Source organism: Necator americanus, chromosome IV, assembly GCF_031761385.1.
Source record: "Necator americanus strain Aroian chromosome IV, whole genome shotgun sequence".
Classification (NCBI taxonomy): domain Eukaryota; kingdom Metazoa; phylum Nematoda; class Chromadorea; order Rhabditida; family Ancylostomatidae; genus Necator; species Necator americanus.
In genome coordinates, this window is record NC_087374.1 from 678,609 (window position 1) to 690,633 (window position 12,025).

Sequence of the window (12,025 nt, forward strand, 5' to 3'; positions counted from 1 at the left end):
CTTCACGCACTTCCATTCTATTCCAAAAATCACTTACTGTTATGTGGTGGTGCTGTAAAATAGTGAGTTACAACTACTCGTTCACTGCAATCCGTTTTCTCAGCAGAAGCACAGAGAGAATTGGGAAAATATCGAAGCCGGACACTTGGGAGGTCAATGCTCCACTGGAACATGATTGTACTTCCAGGTGGTTAGCTACAGCTACTTATTTCAGAACTCTGAAAATTCTTAGAAAAGTAACGTATGGGCTACCTCGGGTCTCATTTGATAAAATAATATCATTAGCTCTAATAGCGATTTTGCAAGTTGCATTAACGTGACTCAAAATCCTGGACAAATCCCAGTGTCCAAATTAGAAAAAGCAAAGACTTGCAAACGCAGTCGAAATGGGCCCTACTATCTTTTGTGGTAAAAAATAGATATTTCTATTTGTGTGCTTTAAGTGGCAGTTAATTGAAATTTCAAAGAAAATTTTTCTAGGAAAATTCGAAACTGGACACTGAACCTAAGGTGCTGCTCTACTGGAAATAATCTTAACCTTTAATTTCAGTAAAAATTGCCCAAAACGAGGTCGGCAGATTTCTAGAACAAATATCTATCTTTTTTTTTAATAAGATTTAATTGTGCTCACGAAGTTGTGACGCCTGGGAATCGTTTCATTCAGTGCAGACAATCCCTAACCAGTACCTAATAAAAAAAAAAAACGACATCTGGCAGTGTAACTTTCTGGTAGTGATTAGTCTATTCTAGCCGAGGAGATTCTCCCCCAAATTCGTATATCTCTTTTTTTTCCTCTATTTTCTAAAGTTCGGATGTACTGGCAGGAGACGTGACATTCGACATTGTTGTTGTTGTTGTGTTTCTGTTTTGTTGTTTGGTCACACCGTTCTTACGCATTGTGCTTTGTCACCGTGTTATTGCGGTAAACAGCAACAACTTTGACCATCCTGCCCACTATAAATGTCTCCTCATCATCAGGCGAACAATCGTTCAACGAACTTTCCATTCAGCACTCACAATTCACTAATAGAACCTTACTTTTCCTGTTTTCCTCTACCTTACTTTTCCTGTTTTCCTTTACCTCACTTTTCCTGTTTTCTTTTAATTTTTCGATAACATTGTCCCCGTTTTCGCTGTAACTTTAGCTCTTTGAAATTTGAATTTCGCCTGATTCTGGAAATAGTTCCTGCGTGTTTGATGTCATTCATATATTTTTAATCTACTCTTTTTGAAGATTACCCTTACTATTTTGAACATAGGCATATTTGGTATTGGTATCACGCCCATAATGATCAGTTGACTGGGCGGATTATTTCCTGCTACGTTTTTGTTCCACGCATTTATTACATCCATAAGATTTCCGTTGACGATTTCTACCCAAAATCCAGCAAATTATGCAAGGAAATGCCAATTTCTTTAATATTTCGTCAAGTTAGTGCGTAATTTTTCTGGAAAACTCTGCAACAGTCGGATACAATAGAGATAAGTGCAGTAGAGGCATCCTTTCGTAAAAACCATAATTTCGGATTTTGAGAAAAAAACGGATGTGCGTGGTAATTGATTATCGTCAAGTTTCGCCACTTTTACAAACCTCTCGGAAAAAATGTCCTAGCTTTTCAAAAAAAAAAAAAAAAACTTAATTTCCCGGATCAAGCCGGGGTCAGTGGTGATTTCCAGCAATTTCTTTAATATTGGGTACCCCTCTCAAAGTAAGTAGTCCTCTACCAGACTTCATCTTCTGGGAAAAAAAAATTTCGCTGAAACTATATTAAAGTCTGATGCTCATAATTTTTCTAGTAATAGCAACTAAAAAATTGGAAAATGTGTGCCCACAAATTGACTTTTGAAAACTTTATGTTTTTTTTACTTTTGTAAAAGTAATGGAGGAGCCCGTACAATGTGCTGGAAACTTTTTTTGCAAAAAAAAAACTGCTGAGATTGTTAGGATAAGAATGCCATTTTACAGCAATATGATGTCTAGAGACAATGCAATCGGCTGCGGTTTAAATTGACATAATCGAATCAGTTTATATATTACAACCAGTGGCATCTCCACTCTCCAGTTGAAATAATCGCATTTTACCGTGATATTGAGGGTCATAAGTTAAACTCTCGAACCTTTTCTGCATCTCAAATCCAATGTCACGTACCTCTATGTACGCTAGGGTTATCTTACGTTCCCTTACGCATGATATGCTCAAAAGTAAATGAAGTGAAGGGAGTAAATTTGCTGAAGTTACAAGGATGTACAGTTATACGATCAGTAGTATTGCCAAGTGGTCGGCTTCGACCGACGTGTTTAGACTTCAAACGCCGACAATTTGTATAAATTTAAATTCAGTTGCTGAGCAAACACATATTCCAGGCCTCTTGGGAAGTTTTGAGATCTTTTTCCAATCTGGTATCTTCGCGTACTGCGGTTGTAGTAGTGAGTTTATAAAGTAGGACATATACCTGTTCCCAATCGCATTCAACCGTGGCGACGCGACGAGTCCACTTCGAAACCGTGCATTGATGTCCTGATGAGTTCTCAAGTTCTATTATTTGTATTGAATAGTATTTTCAATTCGCACCATCGACAAGGATCTCACTAGCTGCTTAAGGATTTCCTAGAGGTTGACTACTTGCTGTAAAGCCGATATAGGACCTTAAAGAAAGTGGAACTTTATGAATTTCAAAAAGAAACGATAAAAAGTAAAATTTTCTAAACATTATTACGATGATTGTGATGACATAAGTGATCTACAGGTTAGCTTTCCCGATTTCTGATCACTTTTTTCTGAGTTAACAAAAAACTTATCTTGGTAACTTTATGGCTAGCTAAAAAGATGAGGAAATTGGGCCTTCGAAGACTCGATTCATCCGTTTCCTCCTGCCCCTCAACCTCCCTATCCTCCAAATTGGTGATTTGTGGCTATTGTTGCTGCTGTTCCATTCGTCAGCAGGTGGTTTCCTGCGCTGTTGTTGTCCTGCTAACTGTTTGAAGCACATTCTTGTTTTACTGTTCCACGTCCTTGCCGTTCTTCCACACCTGCACATATTTGTACATTAAGCAGCGATAATTTTAGAGAAGAGAGCCTTGTTACGTTTGCAATCGACTTTTTTTTTTTTGCTTCTACACGGCATTGAGGAAAAAGTATAAGAAATCTTACTTTTCCTTTCCATCGACAGTGCTTTTGCACATTTCCATCTTTGAGTACGTGTGGCTTCTAACACTAATTTTTTTCGTATTGTTCTCTTAGAAAAACCGCTCGAGAAAAGAACTTAAAATACCCGTAGGCTCCCTGAGAAATGTTAATCTTTCTACGCAAAAGAACTTTATATCCTAGAAAGCAACATGCTCACATTTAGGCAATGTGCGAAGTTGAAAAGGTATTTGTTTTGGGATAATATTTCGGCGATATCGGATATATGTAGCACATGAAACCAGACTCCATTTCTCCTTTCCGGTTTTTGAGTTTTCTATTTCTGAGCACGGACGAAAAAAAAAGCTCAACAAAATTTCCAGTCATTCCAACAAAGCCGGAAATTGTCTCAAAATTGTTGGAGGATTTTTCCTGAGAAAAACATTTAATCGCTTGCGTTCTAGAGACAACCCTCAACATTTTACTACATATTATCTTTCTGAAGCTCTTTAGATTATTTCTGAAATGTTATATACATATAAATTTGCTTTAATGTGCAATAATTTTCCTATTTGGAATTTGTCATGTGATCAATTCAGTGTTTCCTTTTCCTTTTTAATCCTCTCTCTCTTTCACCTTTCCCTCCCTTTCCCTTTCCTCTTAGAAATCAGCAATCAATCTTTGTCTGCACAAACTATTACATCTCGCAGTTAACAGAAACATCAATTCCGATTTTAAAAAGGGTCACGCGAAAGGCTCAAGGTCAAAATTACCGTAGAATCAAGCGAATTAGTGAGAACGAGTCCAAAGACCATTCAATCTCACGCGACACGATGGAACGCACACCATGAACACATTACCATTTTGTCAAAGTCGACTACGCCTTTTTACGACCCTAGGCCCAAGGATCTCACGTCCCTAGTTCCTAGAAGTTAGAACGTTGAGTTTCCTTCAATTCCAATGTACGTTCCGCAAGTGAATCCTAAAAACCACTACAGAGTAAATACTTTATGTTTTCATGGACTATAGAATGGACTTTGTCGTCTCCACGTGAACCATCTCAAGTAGCTTGTTTGTTCGTTCACTCATGGGACCTTTTCTCAAGGAGAATAGGAACGTTTCAAGGAATTCTGTGTAAACTGTTCTTATTCATGTTGATTTTGTGAAGTGTTGTTCGTACTATCACTAAACTACGGAATTTAGAGCTCGACAAGTATTCCTGACTGTTGACATACAACAGCAGAATGATTCCTTCAAGTGCATTGTTCAGGAAAGTGGCGAATGCACATATCACTCACTACATGATGGTGTTTATGAATGTAGAGGTTATTCCTAAGTGCTAGTACTTTGCGAGGAATTGTGGGAAAGAAATTTTGTGGTTAATTCATTCCGGAAGTGAAGTCAAGGAAAAATGTTCTGCGATTCTACGAGCTCAGCGATACAGACTTGAAAGCTTGAGAGTTATATCTATAAGGAAGGGCTATAAGGAAAGGCTGAGCACCAAATTTTCTTGAAAGACAGAGTTCACTCTCTGAGTTACCCCTAAACGCTGAATGAGTCCTGACTAGTCGATCGGGTTCCTCAGGATGTTTACCACGCTTCCAATAACCAAGAAGAACTGACTGCCTCGTGCACGTGAATGTGCTTGGCTGGCAATTGAAAATTCAAATTGACATATTACCAATTCTCAGCAGCAGCTTCTGTTTTTTTTTTATTTTTTCCGAGATAGTGGAGTGATAGCGATCTTCTGGTCTAAGAAAGAAATTCTGAAACATTTGCTCGAATGCTTCGCCTTGTGTATCCTGAACAGTCCCACTCCAATTTCAGCCCATTCTCTTTCCGAGAAATGGTGGAAAACCTATTTCATCTGGGACCTGAAGAATCCGGACATTAAAATATACAGGCTTAGATGCAGTCGGCACTGAACGCATTCATCCAGATGAACTCGTTGCACTTTCAGTGGGCCATCCAGAAGAAGAACGTATGTTGCAGCGTAGTGATCGCCCGAATGAGCGCATTCGACGCCGACTATATCTCGATAAATAAATAGACTTACAGAAGTAGTACTGTATCTGTGTAGAATGTAGAAAGGGAGATTAAATCCTTGCTCAACTCCTCAGTCCACGATTCCTAGTTATGTCATTTTGACTTCACCGCAACTCGACGTTTCTTCTTCTAAGAATCCTTCAATCTGCTGTCGCTACTCGTCCATGCATCTACTCCGTTGAATCTATTAAAAACCATTGTAGATTTATTTCGAACTTTACTTTATCCAATTTTAGTATTTTTATTCCTGGAAACCTGGAATTGTTAACGCACAGGCGCAGCTGTTTGGGCTTATCTAAACAGTTTGAAACAGAGTTCATAACTCACAAAATTGGACATCCTTTGCAGAGTATCCGGAACAGTTTTTCTCAGTGTTGTTCCAAATATCAGTGCGGCATTGTTTCAAAGCAAAAAAATCTGACTACCATGTTTTCACCGCAAAAATCATAGAAGAACCACATTTATATCTCTGGAAAAGATCTGAGAATTGAAAAATTCTTCCGTAATAATGGGTTACTACCTGAAAGACAATAGATAGAATTGTCCTTGATGCAATTCCAAAGAATTTGGCCATTATTCGAAAGTTTGTGGCTACTTTCAGGACTCGCATTGAATTCTTCACGGTAACTATTGTAGAAATACAGGTTCCTGTCGTTTCGCATCACTGTCCACAGACCGTGCGGCACGATACGGACACGTGTTGTGCTATTTCGCAGGATTCGCAACTAGACGACATGTACTTTTCGTATTAGTATTTATGTACAACTTTTTGAGTTGTACACGATTCCATTCGAGCTGCTAATAGTAGCAGTAAAAGCTAAGCTCCTGCGCTAGTTAGCAAGTAGTTGCGTGAGACTAAAATCCTGAGACTAAAACTTTTTCAGTTGTTCCATTACTTTATTTCGTTTTTATCTTACTTTCGTAAAAACCAGAGTTGGTTAAACTGTATTATTCCCCGTAGTAGAGCAGAACGACGAGGGTAGGACCGTGTTAATGGCATCATCCCACGAATCCGAGGTGGTAAGGATTTCAGGTGGAGTACTCGTATACGGGATAGTAGATTATGGAAAGGAGGGCGATTCCGTCCATTTCTTTCTAATTCCCGTGGAAAACGGCCCGGAAGATACGGCTTCGGGCGTTCCGGCGCGCTATTTTCTACAAGGAGTTCGATTGGAGCGCGCCAGCCTCCTGCACGCGCCGCATCTTCCGGGCAGTTTTTTTACGGCAATTAGGAAGAAATGGACGCAACCACCCTCTTCTCCATAATCTACTATCCCTTATAAGAATACTCCACCTGAAATCTGCGCCTCCTCAGAGGAGGATGGGGGGGGGGGGGGGGGTTGATGTCTTTAAGCCTTAAATTATTCTGTAGTAAAGTCGAATGAACGAATCATCGTTGAGGGTTCTCTTAGCTCCAAAATCTTATTCCATTTTATGTTATTTTGTTTATTTCATTATTTTTTTTACTAGGAACAAATAAGAGATATCCGAGAAGACACGAAGCGGGAAAAAATATATACTAAAGTTTACGCCAAATTTTGCTCTCAACGCAACAAATACTAAAAAAAGAGCAGAGAGATAATTTCTCAAAATAATAACATAAATATTCTTTTTTTTTTGCGGTCACAGAAACAAATACAGTCATCTATAGGCTTTTTTTAACCGTTTGAGTCATCATCAATTTCTGATGTGAGAGTCAACCTAATAATTATTTTCCCCCTCTTGCTGAAAAACATAATTGCGCTGCTCTCTTATGTCGAATAAATCGACACCACTATTACAGCTTTTACCATTCCATGAAAATGATCTCTGCGGACAATAACCAGTAAACAGTGGATATTCATGCACTGCCAAACGAGATCGAATCCAAGGTCTAAGCAAATTGGGAGTGCCTGTCCAGAATACCAGTTCTCGACAGTCCCCCCGTTTCCCCGACATCTCATCGACAAGAATCTCAAGCAGTTTGACGAGCTGTATCTGTATTGTCCGCATCGCTCTGCTTCAATACACACTGTTTATCGCAATTAAATTATTCCATAAAAACATTTCTACATGAAACAAAAAAAAATTCCCTCAATAATTCCTGCATTCGCTTATCTAAATTAGTGTTTTCGTAGTTTTCAGAAGCAGATGAGTTTCGACAGTTTTTTTTCGGGTTTTAACTGCTACAACTGTGGAACTGATAAGTGCTTGGTTCTCGTGATTTTCCCACCGATAACTCCGATAACTCTATGTGCCCTGTGACGTTTTGCCTCTACCCTGCGCTAACCTTCCACCACATTTATTTTACTACAAAATATTTGATTTTAGTTATATTATTACTTCTGTCACATCGTAATCAAAACATTCTTTGCTAAATTCCTTTTGACGTTTCTTTCTAAACCTTTGTTTGGAAACCTGGCATTGAATGACGTGCTAAAATAACCTTCACATGGAGATGGATGCCAAAGTTTGGACATTTTAGGTTAAAGGATAAGGACCTGAGTGTACTAGAAATAGGATGATTTTTAGTCGTTCATCACTATTTAATTTGGAAAGTTCCAGCAAAACTCGGAAACTGAAGGCAATTTGATTTGAATTTTAATCGTTATAATTACTAATCAACAACAAAATAACAATGTATGTATGACCCAAGGAAACTTTCCACAGATCTCATTACTTCTAATTCGTTAAAATTATTCATTTCCAAATATAAGAAATGGGTTGAATTTTTCTCACAAATTTCTAATTTCTTCCTCACTTTTTTCCTACAGATAATGAGTAAAACGGCAAGAAAATTTTGCATGTATTAATGGCCGTCGAAATCTATTAATTGACATTAATTGATTAATTGCAATTAGTAATTAGTTAAAATAGACTCAGTTAATTTGCGGATTCTCGTTTAATCAATTCAAATTGATTCAGTTCAAATTCAGCAAACTCCTCCTTAAGATCTAATACAAAAAGTGTCTAAAAATACATGCAGTATTTATTGATTATTCCTCTCTCTTCTACGAACTACTTATCCTTTAACATATTAGAACTCCACCTAACTTGATTCATTAATTTAGAGAAAAATTCGTGAAATGTTTCAAATCACTTGCTATGTGGTGCTCCTCGTAAGATAAACAATTCTTTATTCTTGGATCTACCTCGAATAATTTTGTTGTCTTCCAAGAGTCAAATCGTCACTTACATAGTTTGCTTCGTCAGATCAACTTGACTGACTCCAACACATCCACTGATTTCTCCTCGATCCGTGAGATATCCCAGTATCACATGTGCAACAGCTGTGACGTCACCTACGCATTTTTCCATCTGTTTTGAATGTCGCCCCGAGAAAAAGCTCAAATCGCGCCTGTCATGACGTATGACGCACCTTTATTGTTTTGTAAGAACGGCCTAGTCATGGATTCTCACGCAATTAGTTCCGGTATTTCTTCGCCATTCTTTCCACCAAGTTTGCACTACCTAAACCAGATTCACATTCCGCTGCTGGATTTGGAAAGAGGAGATTTTGATAAAACGATCTCTGGATTCTTTATTTTTCAAATAGGAACATTTTTCAGTAGTTCCTAGAAGTTTTCCTTGAAAGTTACCAAATCATTCTCATCTACTTCGTTAGTAGGACACTTTCATAATTAGCCACCTTTTTAAATTTAATTTTTTCGGGGGCTTGGACATGTGGTGCAGTTTCTTTGTTCTTTGAACTCTTTGAATGAATCAATTATCTTTGAAATAATTTTGTACACTTATAACTCCGTATTTCTTTACGTTTCAAACAAAAATTCTGGTATCGAGAGGGAATGTAGCTTTCCTTTGGCTTCCTGAATGAACCTACTATTCTTATTTTTGAGCTATTGATTTTAGACCTTATTATTATTGAATTGGTTTTTTTAAAATCTAATTTTATTTCCCCGATTAACTATTTATCTCATAAATCAATTCAACATTCCCTTCTGCCCACGGAACTAGTCTCAGCCATGTTGCCAAGCTCAGTCGCATATTTTGCCGATTGTACTGAGCATGTTTATGAAAAACAAAAGCGGGTCAAATATTTGTCGCGACAGGTTCCTCTGTAACAGTGTACAGCGCTGATAACGAAGAAAATCGTCGATCAGCGAGCGAGTAAAGCATCATCGTTTCCCAGCGAAGAATCTGGGTGGATAAATGGAAATGTTAATGAATTCCATTGCAATGTTCCCTATAATCGATATAGCTGTTATAACTCCCTCAGTTTACCATTAAAAGTCCAACATCTGTCAAAAAAAAACTATCCTGGTATTCTAGGAACCCCTTGTATTAATCTCAAAGGCAGGACATTGCAGAGAAAGTTTTATAATGAGATGATTTTTTTGAGATTCCCTTGCATTAATAACATTTCTAACGTGAACACAGAGGACCTCACATATAGATTGCTTTTTATTTCCCACAAATCTTTTTTTATTTTTTACGCATTTTTACGCATTCCAATGCCTCATCTACGTAGAATTTTGCTTTAAAATTATTTTCAGTTGACATTAATACTTCTATTGTTGCTCATTGAAAGCGATTAGTGATCTCCGCTCAACTCCTCCCAAACGGGTATGGTTGAGAGTAAAGATAAGAAGAAAAGATTTTAAGTGGTTTTTTAACCAGTTTTACCGTAAGCTGATCACAGCTTGGAATTACTGGACATCAGGAAAACTTTAATTTCTGCTGAAATTCTTGTCTAAACCACTTCCGGAGTTCTACGTTAGCTGCCTAATCCATGCGAGCCTTTGCTTCCTTGTAGGAGTTATGAAGGCAGCTGGTAGAAAATTCGGTTTAAAGGAATTATTCTTTTTTTGACTTCCAGCATATAATAGAATAATAGGACACTTACGGTCACTTTATATGTAACAAGTCTCTTAATCGCAATGAATAAAGTTGTAAAATGAAATGGTGACCGAAATGACTAAATTATTTGTTTTGCTGAGACAAGTGAGCTAAAATCACTTGATAAATAAATAAGTGAATTAAATAATAAATAGTAAATAAGTAAACTGTAAAATGTCTACAAATTGTATGGACACTTACGGAAGATCTAGTGCGAATTGCATTAAATCTTAAAATTAATTGAAATTAAGTTAATTAAATCTAAAATTGAATTTGTTAATTGAATTTAATTCGTTAGAAAATCCTAAACTCAACTAATTTCTTCAGTAACACTTCACCAATTTATTTACTAACACGATGTACATATTATGTTATATGAAAGTTTATATACTAGTGAAATATATAAATAAATAATAATAAATAAATAAATATTTTTAGCCCACAATCTCAGTCACTTTTCTCTAAAAATAAAGACCAAATAAAACCTTATTATCCATATAGGAGCAAAATATTTGCTGATCCACATGGAAAATTACTACATTAAAGCAATAATTCCAACTATTATGGATAAAAATTCCAAAAAATAAGTGTCGTCATAAAGAGCTATCTCAGTAATTATCTGGGATCAAAGGTGAGTGGAGGCAAAGATTCGATTACTCGAATATTTTTATTCACTCAGCCGGAACTAAGCTCATATTATCCATATGCATCCCAGATGCGAACGGAACGGAACTTCTGTGACACCTTTATGCGTACGTTGTTGTATGGGTGTGCATAAGAACTCTTTCCACACAGATTTTCCAGGGATTTACAGGAAAATATTGGAGTTCTCCGACGTTCATACATTCAGCTTATCCCTACGGACATTGTGGGAAAGATAATCCCTTCGATTACTCGCCCCTTCTCATGATGAACCATGGGGAAATGCATACATAGTCGTGCACTTCTCATGCCAATATTTTTTTCGTGAAGGCTGAAGAAAAAATTTCCCCCAGTTTTTTTTTTTTTTTTTGTAACTACTCACTGTGTTTGGCGAAACAGGAAAGAAGTGGAAGTTTCTTTAATGGCTACACATTTTTCACTACACATAAACATTCAATCAGTCTCATCATTTTGTAACTAGTAATACGAGTTCCTAGAAATTCGAATGTTTTAGTGGTATATTTCATTTCGGTGGTAAACATAATCATTAACTTAAACGCACGTGTACAACCTGTTCTGTAGATGAAGTAGGAGTAACAATGAATGTCACTTCCTGAAAAATTTCTCTCATCTCCTTCGTTGTCCATCTAAATTTGGCGAAAAAAATAAGAAAGTTACCGTCTTGCACTTTTACAAAAAAAAACCTGTCATTAAATACTGAAGGATTTTCTTGGCAAGCTTTTTCATTCAGAATCACTCTATCTCAGCATCATTCCTAAAATTCTTGAGATTTAATCTTGCTTGGATAAATTGGGCGTAGGCCTGTACTGCAGAGACCATAAAAACATCGAAGCCATTATGATTAATATCTGATTTATGCTTCTTTAGAAATTGTCAGATTTTGATTTTTTATTGATTTTTCTGATAGAGGATCATATGACTGAAGGATTTGAATTAGTATTTGCTTTATGCACATGATTTTGTAATGAATGAAATAATAGTAATAGACGTGCAATAAACAGGGAAGAGAAGATTTGGGAAAAGATAGAAAGAAAAGAAAAGAAAAGAGAAAGAAAAACTTTCCTTTAACTCCTTAACAATGTACTTTTTTTCGGATATTTTTCTGCTTTTAAAAACGCACTCTGAATTGTACGATCTTTGCATGAACTTTTCAACAATCAAGCTACGTGCGACCTCAATCAAGAAAAAGTATCGCTTTAACATTGCGCGACTCATGACTCACTGTAGTTTGTTTCTCTCAATTCGACAGGAAAAAAAGCCTACTGTGACGATGTTTTTTGTCGACAAATTCCCGTCTTAAATGCGAGGGCGAGCAAAATGGTTTTTCCTCACATACAACTCCGAATGATTCATTC